Below are 11,010 nucleotides of genomic sequence, written 5' to 3'. Positions count from 1 at the left end.
CAGAATTGCGCTTTAGCAAGATATTATAAAACACACTTCTGTCGTCAGTGACGTCATCGCGAGCCCACAAGCATGCAAAGGACCAAGGGAGCACGGGAGTCCGCATATTAAAAAGAAACCCCCATCTCCAGCGAAAACATGCTGTTTACAAGGACCTGCCAAAATGGGGAGAATGCACTAGTCTATCCGAAAATACAGGCACACCCTCCCCTTCTCTCTGAAACCCCCCTGCAGTACCTCTGATCCTCCCCTTGGGGGCCCCGACCTCTACTGTAGCTAACATCAAGAGTCAGACTTTAATAACGAACAACATCTTTACATGACTCTGCACAACTAGAAATAGCCAAGTGCTCTCAGCTTGCAGCTTTGGGCATTTTCCAACATCAAATGGTGCCAGGGTGTACACACACACAGATACACAAAGACATACAGGTACACAAACGTACATGCAGGTAGTACACACACACAGACACATACACCTGAATAGACTCTGATGCCCATGTTTGCAAGTAGGTAGATATGTGCAGCGCATGCATTTACATGCACACACACGTGCAAATACGCACTCTTACGTGCACGTGCACGCGCGCACACACAGGCCCTCACACGTGGAGGACACCAGCAGTGCGTCAGGGGCCATTTTTAGAGGTATCTGGGCCAGTGTAGCCTCCCACCCACAGCTCATGTTGACGTCAAAGTCAACACAGGAGAACGTGCACGCACAGAAACACAGGAGAGCGATTGAACATGCAAGCACACACGCACGCACGCACACACGTACACACACACGACTGGGTCCTGTGACTAGGGGTATAAATAATAATCGTTTTGAATCGATGCATCGATCCTTAAGACCTCAATTCAATTTATCGATTCACCCACAACAGAATCGATTAATCATTATTAATCGTTATTAATCGATTTTTGTCATTATTGCACTCATTTTGTGAGACTATTTATTTTGCTCTTGTAGTAATAATAATACTGACCATAATAATGATGTCCCTCAAATGAAATGCATGCAGATATTTTAGCTTTTGATGATTTATTGAACATTTCACACATGAGCCTAGCCTATAAGGTAAAGAAATATGAACCATTCATTTGAATCTAATTGAATTTTATCAAATTGTGGAGCATTCTTACGTATCGGAAATAATCGAATCATTGGCCTAAGAAATCGATATCGAATCGAATCGCCATGAAGGCTGTGATTTACACCCCTACTTGTGACTCAATCATACTTCCAGTAGGAGCACAAAGTACCCAGAGTAAACAGGGTGAGCTTCAGGACCATTCCGTTTCTTACACAAAGCACATCGCTTACTGGCAAAAGCTAACGGAGGAGAGGAGGAAGAGGAGGAAGAGGAGTAGAGCTCTATGCCCAACTTGTGGAATTGTTGTTCATGGAGCATGGAATGCTCATGGAATTGTGTCCTCATGTCCTTTCCTCATCACCATGGAAACCCCTCAGTGACGGGAAAGGGCGTTGCTTAGCTGGCCCTTTAATGATAAGATTAATCAGGATGAAAACAACTCTGACCATTGCCCTTTCTTTTGTGTATACTACTACAGTTGTTTTGATATTATGACTCTAGAGGAGATGTTTGGTATAAAAGTCCCATTACTGAAACTGTTAGGAAGTTGCTTGAAGGAAAGGTAGGCTACAGGCAAAATATAAACATTTGTTTTGAAATTGTGACTGTAGAGGAGATAGCACGTATACTAACCACTTAATATGAGCTCCACTACAGAAGCTGTTGTGGATACGATAAGGAAAGGTACTGGCCAATGTTTACATTTGTTTCGGGATTATGACTGTACTTGTAGAGGAAATGTCAACACCTTCCCCTTACTACACCCACCCAGGTCCTTTGTTTGTCAGCCCTTATGGGAGAATAAAGTACTATTAAAATGCAAATACACTAATACTATACAGATAATACACTATAATGTATGTAGATGACTGCAAATGCATTCGTATCAGCCAAAGTCACCCAGTTCTTGTTTGGCAAGCTAGGTCGGTCTGGTGGGTAGCAGTCTCGCCTGGACTTTCCAATCAAAACAGAGAAATGCCAGCGTCATGGAGAGTGAGAGTGTTGAAGGAAAAACTGGAAAGAGGCTTTAAAACACGACAGGCCTTTCGCCACATTCTCTTCACAATACCATGGAAATAACTTTTTAGAAGGATACCTTTATGGTATCTTCATCCTTCTCACATGCCAAATTCTGACTCAAAATGAATACCATTGGTGAAAGTTTAATCTTCCAAGAAATCTCTTGACACAATAGGTAAAATTACTGATATAAAACATCTAAGATAAAAAAAAATCCTGACATAAAACATCTCAAATCAATAAATTGTGTTGTATTCCAGAGTCATTCCTTACAGGGACATCACCCACCCCTGTTCCCAGATATCTGATATGCCACTGGGGACATTTGAGTGGTGAGATCAGCACATCAGCTTTAGGTCATAACAATCATATTACTGCTTGACTGAGCACTTGTGAAGTACAGTCCTATTCAGGAGAGTCAGATAGACGGTCAGAGGCACCATTTTAAGTACCTACCAATGTCTATCATTTTTAGGTGTTAATCAAGTGAGTCACATTATAAACTTTACAATTTTGACAACAAATGACCTGGATGAAAGAAAGAGTATTTTTTTCAGGTGTTCATGATGGGGGGGGGTTTGTAGAGGTGGTGGGGATAAGCAAGACAGAAAAACAGACATACACCGAGAGAGAAGGACGGACATCAAGCCAATAGACAGATACCAAGAGATATGCAGAGACACTGAGACATATTCTCAGAGGCAGAGAGGGTTGAGATGATGAGTGGTCTTACACACCAGGGCGGTAAAGCGTCGCGGAACGGCCGCATTTTTTACCGGCGTCTGTGAAAATACATTGAAACATATCTGTCCTTACACACCAACCGGCGGTAGTCGGGCGTCAGCGGCGCGGGAGCCGGCTCTGCGCCGTGCAGCATTTGGAAAATCGATCTCGAGCGTATTTTTCACGCCGGCGACCGGTGGTGTCTCATTCAAATAAATGGCAAAGTAGCACGCTAGCTTTGGCTGTGAGGGGGTTTTGAACAGGACTGGCCGTGCACGCCGACGGTGTCAGTGTGCAAGGCAGAGAAAAAAACACAGGCCGAAACGAAGCATGTGAAACTAAGACCTTGTTCGTCCCGCGACCGTTCCGTTTGGCTGTGGTATGTTTTGCCCCTAAGGATACACAGAAAGCCCAGCAGTGAATGAGCAGATGCAAACGCCTGCAGGAGGCTGATAGAGAGATGGACATTGGACAGAGGCATTGTGTGGTTTAAGCCTGGGACAAGATACTGTAGGTCACACAAGGCTAATCAGACCACCACTCTCTTCGTCTGTCGTGGTGTGTGCGTGTATGTGTGTAGGTTAGTGTGTGTGTGTGTGTGTGTGTGTGTGTGTGTGTGTGTGTGTGTGTGTGTGTGCGCGCGCTGCGGATGTAAACCTGTGGCCAGAATCAGCCATGGGAAGTGACCACAGCAATCAGTGTGCTCCACTCAGCCTCCACCCACGGTGATCCTACACCCTCCACTCAGCCTCCACCCGCGGGCTCCATTCCGTTATCCGACCTTTCGTCCTGGTCTCAAGTGCTTGTGGCCTCGTGGTTCGCTCACGGCGCGCCCACCTCCACGGAGAAAACAATCAGGTCTCCCCACTGTCAACATTGAAAGGGAATTCTTCCATTCTACATCCCATGCAAATGAGAAAATGACCTTTCACTTGTGTTTTTTGCGAAATATTGAATTAAACTTCAATCATCCACGACGTCTTGCTAGGTCATCACGACGAGGCCACAAGCGATAGGGGAGGGCGGGAGTCTGGATGATGGAGTGGACCCATGGTGAGCCTACGTCCTTCATTCAGCTTCCTCCCATGGTGCTCTACTCTGCTCAGCTCAGCTCAGCTCTACTGATTAGCCGCAGCAGACGCATTAGCAGCCAGAAGCCCCCTTAACATCTTTACCACATGGCCATCTCCTCTCCTCTCCTCTGCCTCCTCCTCTCTCTTTAACAAGTCTCACACACACACACACACACACACACACACACACACACACACACGAACACACACGAACACACACGAACACACGCATGCACGAACACACATGCATGCAAGCACACACGCACGCACGAGCGCACATAAGGGTTCTTTAAAACCATTTTTAACACTTGCAACCACTTCAACACTTTTATGATTTGTAAAACTGTATTTTCTCTCTTACTATCCCTCTCTCTCTGTCTATTTGCACCATCTCCTTCACACAGACCCCCAAACACCCACACGCAAAGTCACACATTTATTTTACTTTCCTCTTGCTCTCCCTGTCTCTCAGTAACTCTCTGTAAAACCACATCTACATAATTAATATCATGTTGTCCTGCAATGCTACATGATGACAGGACTGCTACAGTAAGTAGACCCAATCATTTGTCCATCAAGTCCCATAACGGGTTTTCTGGGTGTTTAGAGACTGAGGCCTATGACTTTGTGCATTATCAGAGCACTAATTGGCCACTAGCATGGAGTAATAGCCAGGCCGCGCCCTCCTGGTGACACAACACTAGTCAACTAGTCAGGCCAAGAGCAATACAAATATTGTTTCTGAGCTCCGGAGAAATCGGGAACTCCTCCCACTTTGTTGGGAAGCAAACAACCAGTAGCAAACCAAGGGAGGCGGGTCAACCATGTCTTTTGGGTTAATTGTTGATGTTGGTCAGACCAAGTCTCGAAGAGATTTGAAAGTCGATGATAATAAGGCTAACGGAGTAGATACCTGTTAAACACACTGCCTGCTTGCATACCACTTGGTATTTCACATAGACCACCAGCAGTACATGGGGCACATGTTACATTATTACATTATACTACTCTTAACTGTACTGATACTTTTGTACAGGATGTTGGTTACAGGCTAGAGCATGACACGGGAGTGGATTTTCACTCCCGTCCCGTCCCGGTCCCAGAAAAAAAATCCCATCCCATCCCATCCCATCCCGGACTGGAGTAAAAGAAACAAATCCCATCCCGTCCACTCCTGAACAGAATGTTTCCCAATCCTGCCCACTCCCACTCAAAATCAATCCCACTCCCGTTTCGTCAAAAACCGAGGCTTTTTTAAATGAAAAAAATCATCTATTTTAGGCATTCCCGCTTCCCTTTATTTTTATTCCCGCTCCCATTCATTTTTATCCCCGCTCCTGCCTGCTCCCATTTATCTTTAAAATTTTGACTCATCCCGCGGGAATCCCGCAGGACCCATGGGAATTCCTGAAAAATGTCATCCTCTATCACAGGCCCTGGAGCAATGTGGGGTTAGGTGCCTTGCTCAAGGCCACTTCAGCCATGGATGGATGTGCTGCCTGGTGATGGTGGGATTTGAACCTGCAGCCCTATGATCTAAAGACTAGCGCTCTAACCATTGATCCACGGCTGCCCTACATGTTCAGAAACACTGGCCTGGATACACCAGTTACGTCACTGTACAGCTGCAGTGCAATGAGACGTCAACCTTGACCTGGAAAGTTCACTTCTGACATTTGACTTTTCTACTGCGCTTTGCACAGCTTTGTCATAGAGCTGTCATAAAGCTTTGTCATAAAGCTGTTCTCAGATGCTTTCCCCTAGCTTAAATTCTTTTGTTTTATTTTCATGCTTATTTTATTTTTTATTATTATTATTATTATTATTATTATCATTTTACCTTATGTTTTATCTTCATTTTTTAAATGTTCTTTGACTAATTCATTTCCTTCTTTCTTCCCTGTTTCCTTTCTTTTTGCATTTGTTAATTTTATGAAGCACATTGAGTTGCATCCGCGTATGAAATGCACTACACAAATAAACGTGCCCTGCCTTGCCTTGCCTAAAGACACCCTTCAAAACCAGACGGCAGGGTTTGCTTATTTGGCCCGAGTTGAACACAAAAGCAGGTTTTGCATCTGCAGGCCACTTTCAGGAAACGAGGAAGTGATTTGTGGATGTGTGTAGGCTGATGGACTAGTGTGAGACGTCTTGCATCCTTGTGTGCTCGTGTGTGTGTGTGTGTGTGTGATTTACGAGAGTGAGTGTTGCAGGGGGTGTGGTGCACCCTGTGTGTGTAAAGAGGAGCCCCCTGTGTGTGTATGTGTGTGTGTGTGGTGTGCATGTGTGTGTAAGTTGCACCCATAGTGTGTGTGTGTGTGTGTGTGTGTGTGTGTGTGTGTGTGTGTGTGAGTGTGTGTGTGTGTGTGTGTGTGTGTGTGTGTGTGTGTGTGCGTGCGTTTGTGTGCGTGTGTAAAGTGTACTTTATAGTATATCTAACGGAGGTGGGAGTAGCAGGGGGCGTGGTGTGTAAAGTGAGTAAAGTGCCATGGCTGATATGGTACGGCACACGTTTACCACTCGGCCGACCCAGGTTCGATTCCCGGTCCGGGTCCTTTGCCGGTCCTTCCCCATCTCTCTCTCCCATCTCACGTCTCTCCTCCACTATCCTGTCTCACAAAAAACAATAAAGGCTGAAAAGCCCCAAAATACTTTAAAANTGTGTGTGTGTGTGTGCGAGTGTGTGCCTTACAGAAGTGGGAGTGGCAGGGGGCGTGGTGCGTGGTCTCCGCAGCGACAGCCGTTGGCTGCGTAGCGAGAGGCGTCGGAAGGAGTCGCGGCTACGAGAGGCCAGGCTGCGGAGGGAAGCCGCGCGCTTGAAGCCTCCGCCCTCTTCACCTTCTCCTCCTCCTCCTCCTCGGTCCACGCCGCTCGAGATGGAGCTCAGGGCTCCTTGCAGGGAGCGCCGCACGTTACCCATCCACCCCGTGACCTGCGTCTGGGCCACCGATAGTTTATCGCCGATGAACTCCATCACAGGGTTGCCAAAGACACAAGAGCGAATTTAAAAAAATAAATCCCAAATAAGTGGTAGGGTCTACTCCTGAATAGCGTTCCTAAGAGGGGTGCAGTGGGGTGGCTTTAGGGTGGTGTGGTTGGTTTGGAGAGCTGAGTTCCAGTCGAAGTACTGGTACAAGTGCTTTTGTTTCCAGCTGAAGTGAGCAGAGATCCAACAGAAACAGCCTGTGTATTTGTCAGTACTTGCCAAGAGAGAAGCCACAATAGCCAAACGATCTACATGTTTTTTTCCTTGTTGTTTTTTTTTTTTTGCAAATCTTTGTATCCGTACGAAGAGGGGAATAGCAAAAAATCACTATCCTTCCCCACAGTTGAAGAGCATCAACTCCCTCTTTCACGGTAAGTGCTTTGAGGTCGCCGCTATAGTCCTGTGCAGTAGTGCGACTGGTGAGAGGGGAGATCCAGTTCAGGCCGATCGTCGTAGCCCAAGTGTAAAGTCATCGCTGTTTCGCTCCGAGCGCGATAGAAATGATTCCTGTGATGGAGCGGAGATGATCAGGGGCCAATGTAGGTCAGGGAGTATTTCACATCCACACACACACACACAGGAATGCAGAAGCATGCACAACTCGGTACCCACACACACACACACACACACACACACACACACACACACACACACACACACACACACACACACACACACACACACACACACACACACACACACACACACTTACACGAAGATAAAAACCCTCACTCACTTGCCGTTGCAAGTAGACATCCACACCAAACCTATAGATCTCAGTGCTGCCCACTGGCCTGTATCCAAGGCAAGCTCAGTGTGTAGTCACATTCACGGTCACGCTGACTGGAAAAGTTCAGCAGCAGCTTCAGCTTTCTCGAGCGATGGGAGTGAGGTCTCGGCGCTTCCACGACTGCCTCAGCTGATGAGAGAAGGATGTGATGTGGTGCAATGCAGGCCTGGAGGCAACACCGAACACTACCATTCGCACCGAGCACCGACGACGACACCCAGGCCTTTCTGCGTCAGTGTATGAGACTGTGCTACACAGACTAGATGTTGATCTGATCTTCTCTCTAATCTACACTGATGGCATGCACCTTAATTTTTGTAATCTTAAAACCCTACAAGCTAGATGCATATATCATATGGCATAACATTAGGAGTTCTGGACAACCATGTCCATCGGAGCTCTAGAACGTCATCTCTAGAACGCTAGCACTAGAACTTCGTAGAACACTCATAACCAGGGTTGCAAATCGCAACAGGGTTCTAGAATATCTCCAGGGTTCTAGAATGCCATTTCAATCATACAAGTAGACCGTTACCTCGGTCACAGCTGTAGAAGGCCATCTGTGCCACAGCTCGTTCCCTCCTGATATTTCCACAATGACATCCCTCTACAGTACCCTCTGCCCTGGGGGGTATCAGTTTCAAAATGTCAGGCACACCCCTCTGACTCATCAAGAGAGCCCACGCTCCAGTTTAGCTTTGACCAGGCAGCAGCAGTGTCATTAGGACAGTCACCATCAGCATCCCTCACGGTTGCGACTCGAATAACGCACAATCATAGACAGAAGGCAACGTCCGCAGACTGCACGGTGCAGGTAAGTGTGCTTGCAGCTATCGCAAAACTACCTTGCAGTCACACCATCTCCTGCTCTCGCTCGCTTTCTCTCTCTCGCTCTCTCGCTCTCTCCGTCTTTCTGTCTGTATGGTTAAAGTTTGCGCATGTAACGCAACAGCCAGTTAGGCCTGTTTGAGCGGAGACCAGCCGAGTGTGTGTGGACAAACACACACACGAATGTCAGAGTGACAGATTTGAATTTACGGGGCACAAAAACAAGCTGCCATGTCTGAGAAGCAGGCACACCTGTGAAAAAGCACAGCTGAGCGGACCACACCTGTGGGATCCCAGTGTGTTTGTTTTAGGAGAGCGCTAAGCTCTTACGCACACTGCAGCCAGCAGAGATTAAGAGGGCGAACATCAACACAGAAAAACACACATATGCAGCTAAGATGAACAGGCTACTTTCAACATCTACCACATAAACACAACACGATGTAAACCTACATGATGGATGCAAACTTACTTGTATAAACGCAAGTGACAGTTTAAAACACGTGCCCGAACACGCGCACGCAAGCATGCACAGCCATTCATACACACAGCCCTGTTCTCACACAGAAACTCACACACACACAGACAAGACACACGCCGTCCCGGAGAGTCTCTTCTTCGAACAACCTCGACAGTACCCTCGGCTCCCAAAATTCCTCTCTTTCTGGCTTTGGTCACGATTCGATCCTCTCCCACCTCAGATCTCCGTGGTCAAATCTCCAGAAAGACTAGGGGACAGGGACACAGCTGGCTTGCCTTGCCCAGTCGAGCGCTTCCTCCGAGGGGGTAGATGAGGAGAGCGGTGAGGCAGCCCCACAGCTCCACCAATGCTCTCTGCTGTCAGTTCCCTCCGCAAACACACAAACAAACACAGACTCTCAGTGCTGTGTCTCCTGTGCTCCCTCAGTCCCCGTGTCTCAGTACTGTATTTCTGTTCCTCTTCAATCAGCTGGGCACAGTCACAGGCAGCCAGCCCTCTAACAAGGCGATGGCAGAGGAGAACAGAGCAGAGCAGAGCACAGGGAGAGGGAGAGGGAGTGTCAGAACCAGAGCGAGAGCGAGAGCGAGGGGGAGAGGTCAGAACGCCCTTTTGAAAAAAAAAAGAACACCTCCTATATTCATCCCTCGCTCTCTCTCTCTCTCTCCATCTCTCTCTCTCTCTCTCTCTCTCTCTCTCCCTCTCTCTCGGTCTCTGTCTCTCTCTCTCTCTCTCTCTCTCTCTCTCTCTCTCTCTCTCTCTCTCTCTCTCTCTCTCTCCATCTCTCTCTCTCTCTGTCTGTCTCTCTCTCGCAGGTGTTAGCAGGTGGAGGATGAGGACGAGTGCGTCAGCGATATCTGCTCCCTGTGTGCACTGCTAGAGGACTCGTGCTCAAGGAGAACAGAAAGCTGGCAGAAATGGCAACATAAAGAGAGAGAGAGAGTGAGAGAGAGAGAGAGAGAGAGAGAGAGTGAGAGAGAGTGAGAGAGAGTGAGAGGAAAAGGGGGGGGGGAGAGAGGAAAAGGGGGAGAGAGACAGGAAGAGCGAGGGCAGAGAGAGAGAAAAGTGGAAAGAGGTAGCACGAGAGAGATGGAGAAGGGAGGGGAGAAAAGGAGAGAATTAGAATGAGAGGAGAGAATGAGAGGGAAAGAGAGAGCGAGAGAGCGAGAGTGAGAGAGAGAGAAAGAGCGAGAGACAAAGAGAGAGCGAGAGAGAGCGAGAGAGGAAAGCAAGGGAGGAGAGAGAGAGCGAGAGAGGAAAGCGAGGGAGGAGAGAGGGAGGAGAGAGGAAAGCGAGGGAGGAGAGAGGGGAAAGCGGTGATTTGCGACAGGAGGGAGGCGGGTGATGTGATGCAGTGAGGTGGCTGCAGAGGCTGTTCCTGCACACGGGCGAACGAGAGCGCCACCAAACCAGTGAGAGGAGAGGAGAGGAGAGGAGGGAGACTGGTGAGTGGTGGTGGGGCAGAGAGGAGAGGAGAGAACAGAGGATAGAGGATAGAGGAGAGGAGGTATAGAGGGGTGAGGCAGAAGAGAGGTGGAATAGAGGAGAGGAGGGGAGAGGAGGGAGACTGGTGAGTGGTGGTGGGGCAGAGAGGAGAACAGAGGATAGAGGAGAGGAGGTATAGAGGGGTGAGGCAGAAGAGAGGTGGAATAGAGGAGAGGAGGGGAGAGGAGGGGAGAGCAGAACAGAGGTGGGATAGAGGAGAGGAGAGGAGAGGAGAGCAGAGCAGAGCAGCGGAGAGCAGCGGAGAGGAGAGGTGGGGTGGGGTGAGGAGGGGTAGGGTGAGGCTATTATGTAATTCTGCCAACCATCCAATATAGCCCAGGGACTGCATCGGGGGAAGCTAGGACAAAAGAGAGGGGGGGGGAGAGAGAGAGAGAGAGAGAGAGAGAGAGAGAGAGAGAGAGAGAGACAGAGAGAGAGAGAGAGAGAGAGAGAGAGAGAGAGAGAGAGAGAGAGAGAGAGAGAGAAAAAAAAGAGAGGTGGGGGAAAGGAATGATAGAGGAGAGGAGAGG

At 48.2% G+C, this 11,010-nt stretch overlaps 1 protein-coding gene across 3 annotated transcripts in view; it reads right to left on the bottom strand.

Annotated features, from left to right (window-relative positions):
* Positions 1-11,010, bottom strand: part of si:ch73-138n13.1 (microtubule-associated protein futsch) — a 63,391-nt gene that overhangs the window by 9,634 nt on the left and 42,747 nt on the right. The window lies entirely within an intron of this gene.

Source organism: Engraulis encrasicolus, chromosome 3 (assembly GCF_034702125.1).
Source record: "Engraulis encrasicolus isolate BLACKSEA-1 chromosome 3, IST_EnEncr_1.0, whole genome shotgun sequence".
NCBI classification, from domain to species: domain Eukaryota; kingdom Metazoa; phylum Chordata; class Actinopteri; order Clupeiformes; family Engraulidae; genus Engraulis; species Engraulis encrasicolus.
The sequence above is the reverse complement of the archived record's forward strand: the minus strand, read 5'-3'. Positions and strand labels throughout refer to the sequence as shown.